This window comes from Schistocerca gregaria, chromosome 5 (genome assembly GCF_023897955.1).
Source record: "Schistocerca gregaria isolate iqSchGreg1 chromosome 5, iqSchGreg1.2, whole genome shotgun sequence".
In the NCBI taxonomy this organism is placed as follows: domain Eukaryota; kingdom Metazoa; phylum Arthropoda; class Insecta; order Orthoptera; family Acrididae; genus Schistocerca; species Schistocerca gregaria.
The window spans coordinates 277,498,808-277,512,958 of NC_064924.1; the positions used below are offsets into that span (position 1 = coordinate 277,498,808).

Consider the following 14,151-nt stretch of genomic DNA (forward strand, 5'->3'; position numbering starts at 1 on the left):
CCTTGCCGGTCTAGGAATGGTAGAACGATGGGTTCGATGACGGTTTGGATGTACCGTGCACTATTCAGTGTCCTCTCGACGATCACCAGAGGTGTACGGCCAGTGTAGGAGATCGCTCCCCACACCATGATGCCGGGTGTTGGCCCTGTGTGCCTCGGTCGTATGCAGTCCTGAGTGTGGCGCTCACCTGCACGGCGCCAAACACGCATACGACCATCATTGGCACCAAGGCAGAAGCGACTCTCATCGCTGAAGACGACACGTCTCCATTCGTCCCTCCATTCACGCCTGTCGCGACACCACTGGAGGCGGGCTGCACCATGTTGGGGCGTGAGCGGAAGACGGCCTAACGGTGTGCGGGACCGTAGCTCAGCTTCATGGAGACGGTTGCGAATGGTCCTCGCCGATACCCCAGGAGCAACAGTGTCCCTAATTTGCTGGGAAGTGGCGTTGCTGTCCCCTACGGCACTGCGTTGGATGCTACGGTCTTGGCGTGCATCCGTGCGTCGCTGCGGTCCGGTCCCAGGTCGACGGGCACGTGCACCTTCCGCCGACCACTGGCGACAACATCGATGTACTGTGGAGACCTCACGCCCCACGTGTTGAGCAATTCGGCGGTACGTCCACCCGGCCTCCCGCATGCCCACTATACGCCCTCGGTCAAAGTCCGTCAACTGCACATACGGTTCACGTCCACGCTGCGCAGCTAGCGTCATTCGACGGCCAACACCGCGGTTCCTGGTGTGTCCGCTGTGCCGTGCGTGTGATCATTGCTTGTACAGCCCTCTCGCAGTGTCCGGAGCAAGTATGGTGAGTCTGACACACCGGTGTCAATGTGTTCTTTTTTACATTTCCAGGAGTGTACTTAGTAGGTTTTACCTTATTCATGTGACATCCAGTTCCAAAAACTATATAGTCGTCAATAATTCCACTACCCAGAGATTACCTGCTTCATTCACCCTCATTTTACAATTTATATCCTACCAACACTGAGCCTCCACGAAGGACACGTCGAAGCCGTCCGCTGGCTAATTGCTAACTGCTAGTCCGTCCAACCACAGAGTCTCGTACCGAGCGCGCAGAGCGCTGTCAGCGATATTAATACAGTCGACAGCTCTTCCAACATACAAACAGGCTACTTACATTTAGAGATTAAAAACTGTCTTGATCGCAACTTTTTATTTTTATTGGACTGACCGGTTTCGATTCTATTTAAGAACCATCTTCAGTCTCCAGAACGGTGGGTGGACTCCGTGGAGCAAATTGCGCCGACCTTAGATGCTAGAATAGAACAGAAAATTTTAATTTTAAAGATCGCTGATAATATTTTCAAAAATTCTAGGCTACTTACACTTTCAAAATAAGCCAAACCACAGTTGTAACGGCAGGGAGAGAACAATGGAATGTAGATTCCAGTAAGCTCTGGCAACAGGGCAGTAGACACCAGGAAAAAAAGCTACCGAGGAACAAAATGCTAGCCTTTGGCGACTTACAGAAAGACGCCGCTAGTCCTCATAAATACAAGATGTTTCAGTAGACACAGTCACTATTTTAAGACGTTGCACAGTAAAGTAATTCGAGTAAAACAGTCCACACGCTGATGTGACAAAAATTATGGGATACCTCCTAATGCTGTTGAACCTCATTTGCCCGACTACAAAATACTTACACGAAATCTTTAGAGACGAATGGAAAAACCGGTAGAAGGCGACCTTGGGGAAGATCAGTTCGGATTCCGTAGAAATGTTGGAACACGTGAGGCAATACTGACTCTACGACTTACTTTAGAAGTTAGGTTAAGGAAAGGCAAACCTACGTTTCTAGCGTTTGTAGACTCAGAGAAAGCTTTTGACAAGTTGACTCGAATATTCTCTTTCAAATTCTGAAAGTGGCACTGGCCAAATACAGGGAACTAAAGGCTATTTACAATTTGTGCAAGAACCGGATGGCAGTTATAAGACTCGCGGGGTATGACAGGGAAGCAGTGGTTGGGAAGAAAGTGAGACAGGGTTGCAGTCTATCCCTGATGTTGTTCAATATGTATAATGAGCAAGCAGCAAAGGAAACAAAAGAAAAATTTGGAGTAGGAATTAAAATCCATGGAGGAGAACTACAAACTTTAAGGTTTGCCGAGGATATTGTAATTCTGTCAGAGACACCAAAGGACCTGGAAGAGCAGTTGAACGGAGTGGACAGTGTCTTGAAAGGAGAATATCAGATGAACATCAACAAAAGCAAAACGAGGGTAATGGAATATAGTCTAATTAAATCAGTCAATGCTAAGGGAATTAGATTAGGAAATGAGACACTTAAAGTAGTAGATGTGTTCTGTTATTTGGGGAGAAAAATAACTGATGATTGTCGAAGTAGAGAAAATGTAATATGTTGACTAACAATGACAAGAAAAGCGTTTCTGAAGAAGAGAAATTTGTTAACGTCGAGTATAGATTTTAGTGTCAGGAAGTCTTTTCTAAAAGTATTTATATGGAGTGTAGCCATGTATGGATGTGAAACATGGACGATAAATAGTTTAGACACGAAGAGAATAGAGGCTTTCGAAATGTGGTGCTACAGAAGAATGCTGAAGATTAGATGGGTAGATCACGCAACTAATGAGGAGGTATTGAATAGAATTGGGGAGAAGAGAAATTTGTGGCATAACTTGACTAGAAGAAGGGATCGGTTGGTAGGACACGTTCTGCGGCATCAAGGGATCACCAATTTAGTGATGGAGGGAAGCGTGGAGTGAAAGAATCGTAGAGGGAGACCAAGAGATGAATACACTAAGCAGATTTAGAAGGATGTAGGTTGCAGTAGCAACTCGGAGATGATGAAGTTTTCATAGGATAGAGTTGTATGGAGAGCTGCATCAAACCAGTCTCTGGAGTGAAGACCACAACAACAACAACAACAACAATGCAGCGGCTCGACATGGCATGGACTCAGTAAGTCGATGGAAGGTATCTGCAGAAATAACGAACCATTCTCCCTCTTTAGCCGTCCTTAATTGCGCAAGTGTTGTCAGTGCAGCAGTTTGTGCACGAAATGACCTCTCGATTATGTCCCATAAATGATCGATGGAATTCATGTCGGATGATCTGGGTGACGAAATCATTCACTCGAGTTGTTGGGGCCGCTGACAAGGAGCATCGACATCCATAAAAATTCGATCATTGTTTAGGAATATGAAGTCCATGAATGTGTGCCAATGGTCTCCAAGTAGCCGAACATAACCATTTTCAGCCAGTTATCTGTTCCGTTGCACCAGACGACACAGTCCTCCTTTCCATGTAAACACAGCGCACAAGACCATGGAACCACCAGCAGCGTGCACAGCGTCACTTTGACAACTTGGGTCCACAGTCCCTGGGGGTCTAGCCTAACTCGAACCCTACCATCAACTCTTACTAACTGGAATTGGGACTCATCTAAGGGGGTCATGGTTTTCCTGTTATCTAGGGTCAAACCGATATTGTCACGACTCAGTGAGATGCTGTAGGCGATGTCGTCCTGTTAGCGAAGGCACGCGAGTTGATCGTCTGCTGCTAGAGCAGGTTAACGCCAATATCGCCACACTGTCGAAATCACAACTCCAAGCAAACGCTGCTACCCTCGGTCGTTAAGTGAAGGCCGTTGGACACTGCATTGTTCACGGTGAGAGGTAATGCCTGAAATATGGTATTAACACACCCTTAACACTCTGGTTACCGGACTACTGAATTCCCTAACGATTTCCGAAATGGGACGTCCCATGCCTCTAGCTCCAATTTCGCGATGAAAGACTGTTAATTTCTGTCGTTCAGCCATAATCACGTCGGACATTTTAACTTGAACCACCGGAGTTCAAATGACAGCTCCGCCCTTACAATGCCCTCTTACACTTTGTGTACTCCCGCCATCTATATATGCGCATATCGCTATCCCTTGATTTTTTGTCACCTCAATATTTAAGGTGCATCCCCTTTTTTATTGCTTACAGAAATACAGATGTTAGAATGTAACCAAACAAATGCGTACAGGAGGTGTTGAGCAAAAGCAAATGAATAAGTTCAAAGTACTTACATATTCCCTTGGAAACAGTATGTCTAGCTCTTGTAAAGTCGTCTAGGCGTTCTTTTATAGCGGTCACAATCCGAAAAAACTGTTTGTTTTCTTGTGGTTATCTTTCCTTTCTAGACTTCGCCTTTCGACCATCACCACCAGAAAAAAATCTAAGTAGGTAAGGTCCGGGGACTTGGCCAAAAAAAACAAAACGTGACCATTTATGCAAACCCATCTTCCAGGGAATGTTAGGCTTAGATTATGTCAGCTGACGACTAGAATGTGCAGGAACGTATTCATCCTCGTAGCCAAAGGAACCTCTTCCAATAGTGCTGGAAGCTCATTTTGAGTAAAGTCTTAGATAATGGGGACCTGTAAGGCGATGCGGTAACACAACAGGCTTCGTTGACAGACTATCATAACACACCACACATTTAAAGAGAAGCGTTCTCAAATTAGCGTCTCCCTAAAGGCATTTTGGTTTTCATCGAACAATCGTTTCAGGTTACGAGTTCATCGATACCATCACAAATGAATTGACTTAATCGGTAAACGGTATTGATAGACTTTCGCAGCAACAAGATTTTATTCGTCTGCCTTCTCGAAGATGTTGAATCCACTGTAAATCTTGAGGGAAGAGGCCGTGCATACCTAATATACGCCCTGTTGTTGTATGTGGAGCACTGACATATGCAGAAGTTCTGCCTGTGCTTCTTGAAGGATAATGTTCTCCCAACTGAATAATGTCATCTAAACACTTTTGAGTCCAGTAAGTCGTGGTAGGAAATCGTCTAACGCATTGTTTATAGGCGGCAGCAGCGTATCCAAACCGTTACATAAATATCGTATCGGAATAATCAGCATTTGTAAATACGTTTGTTAAATGATATGGTAGAATTAGCTAACACATCAGCAACAATTGAAAAATTCAAGCACATCTTCACACGTTGAACTTCAAAATACAAATTACAACCAATAAATAAGCCCATAGTAAATGCAGTACAACCAAGCGAAATGAAACCTATATCTGTAACTAGCTGTGCCCTGTAACCAATAAAAATTGAACAAATGTTATATGGAGTATTTTACTCGAGTTAGTCTGTGCTTCCACATCCTAAAATATTTACTGTTGGGCCTGAAACTTCCTGTATAGCGATTATAGGAGAAACAACATCGAGCACTTTCTGAACTGTTCACGTTGCTTCAGAGAGAAAACCTTTTTAAAGGCAGTTCATTTTTGCTGTGTGCGGTGCTGAAAGACATAGGCCCGGCTCCTCAGTTGCTAGTGAACGAAAAATATTAATGTACGAGGTATATGCTGCGTGGTGATGCAGATTTCTGCGTTGTATGATGGGCCTGACCTTCAGTAATGTAAAGCGACTGGCTGAAACTAGGTTCAGTGCCAATCATTTGAGCTTTGAGTGATGTAACTCCGAGGAGACAATGGCAGCGTCTGTTGGGAAAAGAAGGAGAAGAATATTGAGTTACGTGAGGGTACGTCGAACAGGTTTGTACCAAGCTGCCTGTTAATGTTACCTTCGAAAAAGACGATTATCATGAAGAGATGTATAGCGTAGTTTTTCAAAAGTGGTGCGAAACAATGCTTACGACAAATCTTGCAAGATCAGCAGTCATTGTTATGGATAATGCTCTGTACCATTCTGTTGTTCATTATAAGCCACCACCTTTGGCAACAGAGAGAGACAAAATTATTCAATGACGAAAAAGCAAGAATTGGATCTCAGACAATATTTGAAGGAGGCTCATCTGGGAAAATTTTTGGTACGAAAGAAACGACAGTTTCTATGATATGTCATCGACGAAATTGCTCAAAGGCAATGCTAGAAATCGTTCAAATACCTCCGAAGTAAAGGATTACTTGCGTAAATAAAACAATACATTGCTGCAGACATCAAAATGCTCACCATTTTTGAAGCTGATAAATTTAGTGGTGAATCAAATGACTCGAGAGGCCTGGAGGAAACTACTGAGCAGCACTGCAGTGTCGTGAAAGAGAAAGCGAAAAATGAAGTGTTGTTGAAGACTGAGGAAACATTTACGTGTGGGACGGAACAGTTATAGCTCGATCGACGCAGAAGAAAAGGATTTGAAAGCAAAGTACAACAGCGAGACTATAGCACAGTCTGAAATTTTAAAAAAAATATTATGCATTCGACAGATTATCAAATTGTAAATACTGTTTTTAAATCATAACTACTGGTTGAGTCTTCTGTAGCTCGTTGGTAGAAATAATTCATATAGTAAACTGACCTTAATTCGAACTTCACTAACTAGGACTGGCTTTTTATCACCTATAATGACGCGTTTGCCTTTTCTACATAATTTGTGCCAAGCTCATTTATTGTAAAATGTTGAACGTGTCTTCCTCCTTCCCATTGGCTTCATCTGTGGGGGTTAATGAGTGACGTATGCATCACTGTTTCTCACAAACACGCAAAAATGCCAAAACCTGCTCAGGTCGTTTGCTGAAGCTCACGTGAGGGAGGGTTGTTGTTTAATTCCACCTCCGTGATCGCTCAGAAGTACATTGAATTTTCATACAATATAGTAGGAGCAAATACACTACTGGCCATTAAAATTGCTACACCGCGAAGATGACGTGCTACAGACCGAAATTTAACCGACAGGAAGAAGATGCTATGATATGCAAATGATTAGCTTTCCAGAGCATTCACGCAAGGTTGGTGCCGGTGGCGACACCTACAACGTGCTGACAAGAGTAAAGTTTCCAACCAATTTCTTATACACAAACATCAGTTGACCGGCGTTACCTCGTGAAACGTTGTTGTGATGCCTCGTGTAACGAGGAGAAATGCGTACCATCACGTTTCCGACTATGATAAAGATCGGATTGTAGCCTATCGCGATTGCGGTTTATCGATCTCGACATTGCTGCTCGCGTTGGTCGAGATCCAATGACTGTTAACAGAATTTGGAATTGGTGGGTTCAGGAGGGTAATACGGAACGCCGTGCTGGATCCCAACGGCCTGCTATCATTAGCAGTCGAGATGACAGGCATCTTATCCGCATGGCTGTAACGGATCGTGCAGCCACGTCTCGATCCCTGAGTTTGCAAGACAACAGCCATCTGCACGAACAGTTCGACGACGTTTGCAGCAGCACGGACTAGCAGCTCGGAGACCATGGCTACTGTTGACGCTGCATCACAGACAGGAGAGCCTGGGATGGTGTACTCAACGACGACCCTGGGTGCACGAATGGCAAAACATTTTTTCGGATAAATAGAGGTTCTGTTTACAGCATCATGATGGTCGCATCCGTGGAAGCGTGTATTCGTCATCGCCATACTGTTGTATCACCCGGCTTGAAGGTATGGGGTGCCATTGGTTATACGTCTCGGTCACCTCTTGTTCCCATTGACGGCACTTTGAACAGTGGACGTTACATTTCAGATGTGTTACGATCCGTGGCTCTACCCATCACTCGATCCCTGCGAAACCATACATTTGAGCAGGATAATGCACGACCGCATGTTGCAGGACCTGTACGGGCCTTTTTGGATACAGAAAATATTCGAGTGCTGCGCTGGCGAGCACATTGCCCAGATCTCTCACCAATTGAAAACGTCTGGTCAATGATGGACGAGCAACTGGCTCGTCACAATACGCCAGTCACTACTCTTTATGAACTGTGGTATCGTATTGAAGCTGCATGGGCAGCTGTACCTGTACACGCCATCCAAGCTCTGTTTGACTCAATGCCCAGGCGTTTCAAAGCCGTTATTACGGCCAGAGGTGGTTGTTCTGGGTACTGATTTCACAGATTCTATGCACCCAAATTGCGTGAAAATGTAATCACATGTCAGTTCTAGTATAATACATTTGTCCAATGAATACCCGTTTTATCAGCTGCATTTCTTCTTGGTGTAGCAATTTTAATGCCCAGTAGTGTATAAATCGTCAAGTTTAGAAGATAAAATGAGAGTGCTTGATAAAATCCAAGATGGTGGTTCTGCCCAGAGTATTATGATAGAGTTTAGCAATGCTGAGTCGACTCTTTGTGTGTTGACTTAGAACGGTATGTGTCCGTTTTTGGGTGAATATATTTGCCCCCACCCCCCTCCCCATAAGTCGTGCACCCAGTCGTTGGTGGGGAGGGGTATCTGTTGAGAGTCCAGACAAAGTTGTGGTTCCTCAAGAGGAGCAGCATCTTTTCAGTAGGTGCAGGGACAACGGTCTGGATGATGGACTGATCTGACCTTGTAACCTCAACCAAAACAGTCCTGTTGCACTGGTACTGCGAACGGCTGAAAGCAAGGGGAAACTACAGCAGTAATTTTTTCCGAGGACATACAGCTCTATTGTATGCTGATTCGATGATGTCATCCTCTTGGATAAAATATTACAGAGGAAAAATAGTTTTCCATTCGGATCTCCAGGCGGGGACTACTAAAGACGATGTTTTCAGGAGAAACAAAACTGGCGTTCTTCGGATCAGAACGTGGACTGTTAGCCCTTAATCGCGCAAGTGGGTTAGAAAATTATAAACGGAAATGGATAGGTTAAAGTTAGATATGGAGGGAGTTAGTGAAAGTTCGATGGCAAGAAGAATAGGTCTTCTGGTCAGGTGATTACAGTGTTATAACAACGAAATCAAGTAGGGGTAAGGTAGGAATGGTTTTAATAATGAATACGAAAAAGAGGAATACTGGTAAGGTACTATGAACAGCGTAGTGAACGCATTATTGTAGCCAAGATAGACACGAAGCCTACATCCACCATAGCAGTGCAAGTTTATATGGCAACTAGCTCCACAGATTAAGAGGTTGAAGAACTGTATAATGAGATAAAAAATCATTAGGATAGTTAAGGGAGACGAAAATTTACTAGTGACGAACTAGAGGAATTCGATAGTAGGAAAAGCAAGAGAAGGAAAAAATGGTAGGTGAACATGGACTGGGGAAAGGAATGAAAGAGGGAGCCGCCTGGTGGAATTTTGAGCAGAGCATAATGTAATCATCGCAAGCACTTGGTTTAAAAATCATAAAAAAAAGACTCAACACGTGGAAGAGACCTGGAAACGGCAGCAGGTTTCAGATTCATTACATAACAGAGATTTCGGAATCAGATTATAAATTGTAAGACAGTTACAGTGGCGGTTGTGGAGTTTGACCACAATTTATTTTTAATGAACTGCCGCTTAAAACTGAAGAAATTGCAAAAAGGTAGGAAATAAAGGAGGTGGTATCTGGATAAGTTGAGAGAATCAGAGGTTTTTTAGGCTTTCAGTGGGAGCACTGGACGAAGATTGATAAGAGCAGGGGAAAGGAATGCAGAGGGAAACGGCTGGTTAGCTTTAAGAGAAGGAATAGTGACGTTAGCAGAGCATCAAATCGGCAAAAAGACAAGGCCTAGAAGAGATCTTTGGATAACAAGATGTTGAATTTAACTGATGAAAAGAGAAAATATAAAAATGCAGTAAACGAAGCAGGCGAAAGGAAAGACAAACGTTTAAAAATGAGTAACTGGAAACACGAAATGGCTAAGTAGAATGGCTAGAGAACTACTGTAAGGATCGCTAAGGGAGAGATGGATACCGCTTACAGGAAAATTAAAGAAGCCTTTGGAGAAAAGAGAAGCAGCTGTAGGAACATCAAGAGCTCAGATGGAAATCCAGTCCTAAGCAAAGAAAGGACAGCTGTGCGGTAGGAGTAGTACATAGAGGGTCTACACAAGGGAGATGAACTTACTGGCAATATTATAGAAACAGAAGATGACATATATGAAGATGAGAAGGGAGACATGATACTGCGAGAAGAATTTGACAGAACACTGAAAGACCTAAGTCAAAACAAGGCCCGTGAGTAGACGATATTCCACCAGCACTAGTGATGCCTTGGGAGAAACAGCCATGACAAAACTCTTCTACGTTTCGTGAAAGATGTACGAGACGGGAGAAATACTTAGACTTCAAGAAGAATATAAAAAATCCAGTTCCAAAGAAAGCAGGTGCTAATTAGTGTGTTTAATAAGTCATGGCTGCAAATACTAAAACGGATGCATTACAGTAGGCCGGCTGGGTTGGCCGATCGGATCTAGGCGCTACAGTCTAGAACCGCGCGACCGCTACGGTCGCAGGATCGAATCCTGCCTCGGGCATGGATGTGTGTGATGTCCTTAGGTTGGTTAGCTTTGAGTAGTTCTAAGTTCTAGGGGACTGATGACCACAGATGTTAAGTCCCATAGTGCTCAGAGCTATTTGAACCATTACAGAAGATTGGAAAATCTGTTAGACGCCGAATTCAGGGAAGATCAGTTTGGATTCCAGAGAAATGTAGGAAAACGCGAAGCGATACTGACGCTAGGACTTGTGTTACAAGATAGATTAAGGAGAGGCGAACGTACGTTTATAGAAAGAAAGCTTTTGACAATGTTGATCGGAATATTCTCTTTGAAATTCTGAAGGTAGCAGGGATAAAGTACAGGAAGCGGAAGACTATTTACAACTTGCGCAGAAACCAGAGAGTGTTTGTTAGAGTCGAGGGGCATGAGAGGGAAGTAGTGGTTGCGTAGGGAGTGAGACAGGTCTGTAGTCTGTCCTTGATGCTGTTCAGTCTGTATCTTGAGCAACCCGCAAAGGCAACCAAAGAAAATTTGGAATAGAAATTAAACTCCAGTGAGAAAAAGTATAAACTTTGAGGTTTGCCGATGACATTGTAACTCTGTCGAAAAAGCAAAGGACTTTATAGAGCCGTTGAACAAACTGAACAGCGTCTTGGAAAGAGGATATAAGATGAACATCAACAAAACCAAAACAAGGGTAATTGAATGTAGTCGAATTAATTCAGGTGATGCAGAGGGTGTTATATTAGGAAACAAAAACTTGAAGTAGAAGATAAATGAAAAACACTAGTTTGCTTTTGTTCTATAATATTACGTTTATTGTGTCGGCCGGTTTTGTCACCAAAGATGTTACAATGTTTGTAAATAACATTGTAACTTCTTTGGTGACAATTCTCAGTCTGAAGATGGCCTTGTAAGCCGAAAACCGGTTAACAAAATAAAAGTAATACTGTAGAACAAAAGCAAACCAGTTCTTTTCATTTACTATAATGTTCTTCTACCAAGAACCGACGGAAGATTCAGTTACCATTAAGCAGACAGTTTTGTTACTTTGGGAGCAAAATTTCTGATGAGAAGCGTTGCTGAGGAATAGAAATTTGTTAATCTCGAGTATATATTTAAGTGTCAGAAAGTCTTTTCTAAAACTATTGGTATGGAGTGTAGTCATGTATGGAAGTGAAACATAAATGATAAACAGTTTTGACAAAAAGAGGATAGAAACTTGTGAAATGTGGTGCTACAGAAGAATGCTGAAGATTAAATGAGTAGATCAGATAACTAACCAGGAGGTACTGAATAGAACTGGGAAGAGAAGAAATTTTTGGCAGAGACCGACTAGAAGGACCTATCAGTTGATAGGACCCATTTTTAGACATCAAGGAACCACCAACTTAGTACTGGAGGGAAGTAGGGGGCGGGGGGAGGAAAGAATATAGATATGAATACAGTAAACAGATACAGAAGGACGTAGGTTGCAGTAGTTATTCACAAATAAATGAAGAAGCTTGCACAGAATAGAGGTACATGGAGAGCTGTATCAGACCAGTCTTCGGACTGAAGACCACAACAATAACTGTAATGTATTGTACAGTAGCTTCACTCCTTTGTAAAAATCAAGTTTTAACAAAATGTCAGTTTGGTTTCCACAAAGGTTTTCCAACTGAAAATGCTATATATACTTTCAGTATTGAAATATTAAATGCTCTGAGTAACCGGAAGTTACACGGTGAGATTTTTTGTGATCTCTCAAAGGCTTTTGATTAGTAAACCGTAGAATACTCCTAGATAAGCTCAAGTACTATGGTATGAAGAGGACAGCGCTCAAATGGTTTAAATCATACCTAACTGGAAGAGTGTAGAAACTTGAAATAATCAATCCACATAATATGCAAAAAAACTGGTGATTTCTCAAACTGGGGAACAATTAAGAATGGGGTGTCGCAAGGTTCGGTCTTGGGTCCTCTGCTGTTCTTAATATATATTAATGGACTGTTATTCTATATTCACTAAGACGCAAAGCTGGTAACTTTTGCCGGTGATAAAAGCATAGCTATAACACCCAACAGACAAGAATTAATTGGTGAAATTGTAAACGATGTTTTTCAGAAAATCATTAAGTGGTTATCTGCAAATGGGCTCTCATTAAACTTTGACACAACACAGTATATACAGTTCCATACAATAAATGGAATGACACCATTAATAAATGTAGACTTCGATCGGAAATCGGAAGCTAAGGTAGAATATTCAAAATTTCTAGGTGTATGCATTGATGAGGGGTTGAACTGGAAAACACACACTGAAGATCTACCGAAACGTTTGAGTTCATGTACTTACACTATAGGAGTCATCGCAAATTTTGGCGATATACATCTCAGTAAATTAGCTTACCACACCTATTTTCATTCACTGCTTTGGTATGGCATCATATTCTGGGGTAAGTCATCACTGAGTAAAAGAGTGTTCATTGCACAAAAAGGTGTAATAAGAATAATTGCTGGGTCTCATCCAAGATCATCGTGCAGAAACTTATTTAAATAGCTAGGGATCTTCACTGTAGCCTCACAATATTTATATATTCACTTATGAAATTTGTTATTAACAATCTGAACGAATTCAAAAGTAATAGTAGTGTACAAATCTACAACATTATGAGAAAGGATGATCTTCACTACTCAAGGTTAAATCTAACTTTGGCTCAGAAAGGGGTAAATTATGCTGCCACAAAAGTCTTTGGTCACTTACCTAACAGTATCAAAAGTCTGACAGATAGCCATATAGCATTTGAAACATCCCCTTAGAAAAATTAATGAATTACTGTGCTGATAAACCTCTTACTTTATTTGATTTTCAAACAGCTGAGCAGAACTGAACATACTCAGACATTTCTCTCTTTACTTATTCTGATCAACACTAAACTGACACACAATATTTTTAGGGCAATAGAATCTGATCCTTACAGAAGGATGGCCCTGACTAACAATAACCTATGCCTTTCATGAATCACTTACCTCACAAAAATCTTTGTTACGTGAACTACTGCAATACTGCGAGCGCCAGTACTGTCAACTAAATAAAAGATTCTAACTACTTAACTACTGAAGGCACTAACTACTGATAGGCATAGTTAGCAAATGAAAGATTTTGGTAGACAACAAACAATGTATTTACGTTAATAATATTCAAAAGTCAACATATATATATATATATATCAGTTTATGATATACAGTACAATAAATTTACTATTTCTGATGGACACACGTCCAGATTGTCCGCTTTCAAAATTCTGCCATCTCTCTCCCCACATCCATCATTGCTGGCAGCTCACCTCCAACTGCCCAACACTACAATAGCTACGTTCCAACAATGCAAATTAGCCACAGACTGCACACAGCATAGTCAGTGATTTTCATCAAGAGCGCTACGTGGCATTACCAACATAAAAACCTAAACAGCCTACTTACACATTTAAAAAGAAATCAAAAGAATTTCTGAATGGCAACTCCTTCTACTCATTAGATGAATTTTTGGATATAGGAAGTGGGTAATTGCCCCCCCCCCCCACCCAACCCAAAAAAATTAAAAATATTAAGTGTCATGTAATATTTTGTGTAATGTAATATGTTGGATAGACACCTTTTATTAACCTGACACGTTCCACGTCATTACGAATTTATTATCTATGGAACAAGTACTAATCTAATCTAATCTATGCCATCATGTATTTTCTAAACCATCTACAGAAGATTGGAAAAACTTGTAGAAGCTGAACTCGGGGAAGATCAGTTTGGATTCCGGAGAAATGTAGGAAAACTCGAAGCTATACTAACGCTACGACTTGTGTTACAAGATAGGTTAAGGAAAGAAAGCTTTTGACGATGTTGATCGGAATTCTTTGAAATTCTGAATGTTGCAGGGATAAAGTATAGGAAGCGGAAAGATCAGTGTTTTCCTCTTAACAGGTAGTGGAACCGTGTAGTATGACGCATCAAAACACAGCCGGCT

General features: G+C 41.9%; 1 protein-coding gene across 2 annotated transcripts in view; it reads left to right on the forward strand.

Moving 5' to 3' along the window:
• LOC126272953 (uncharacterized) overlaps positions 1–14,151 on the forward strand; it is a 960,200-nt gene that overhangs the window by 229,033 nt on the left and 717,016 nt on the right. The window lies entirely within an intron of this gene.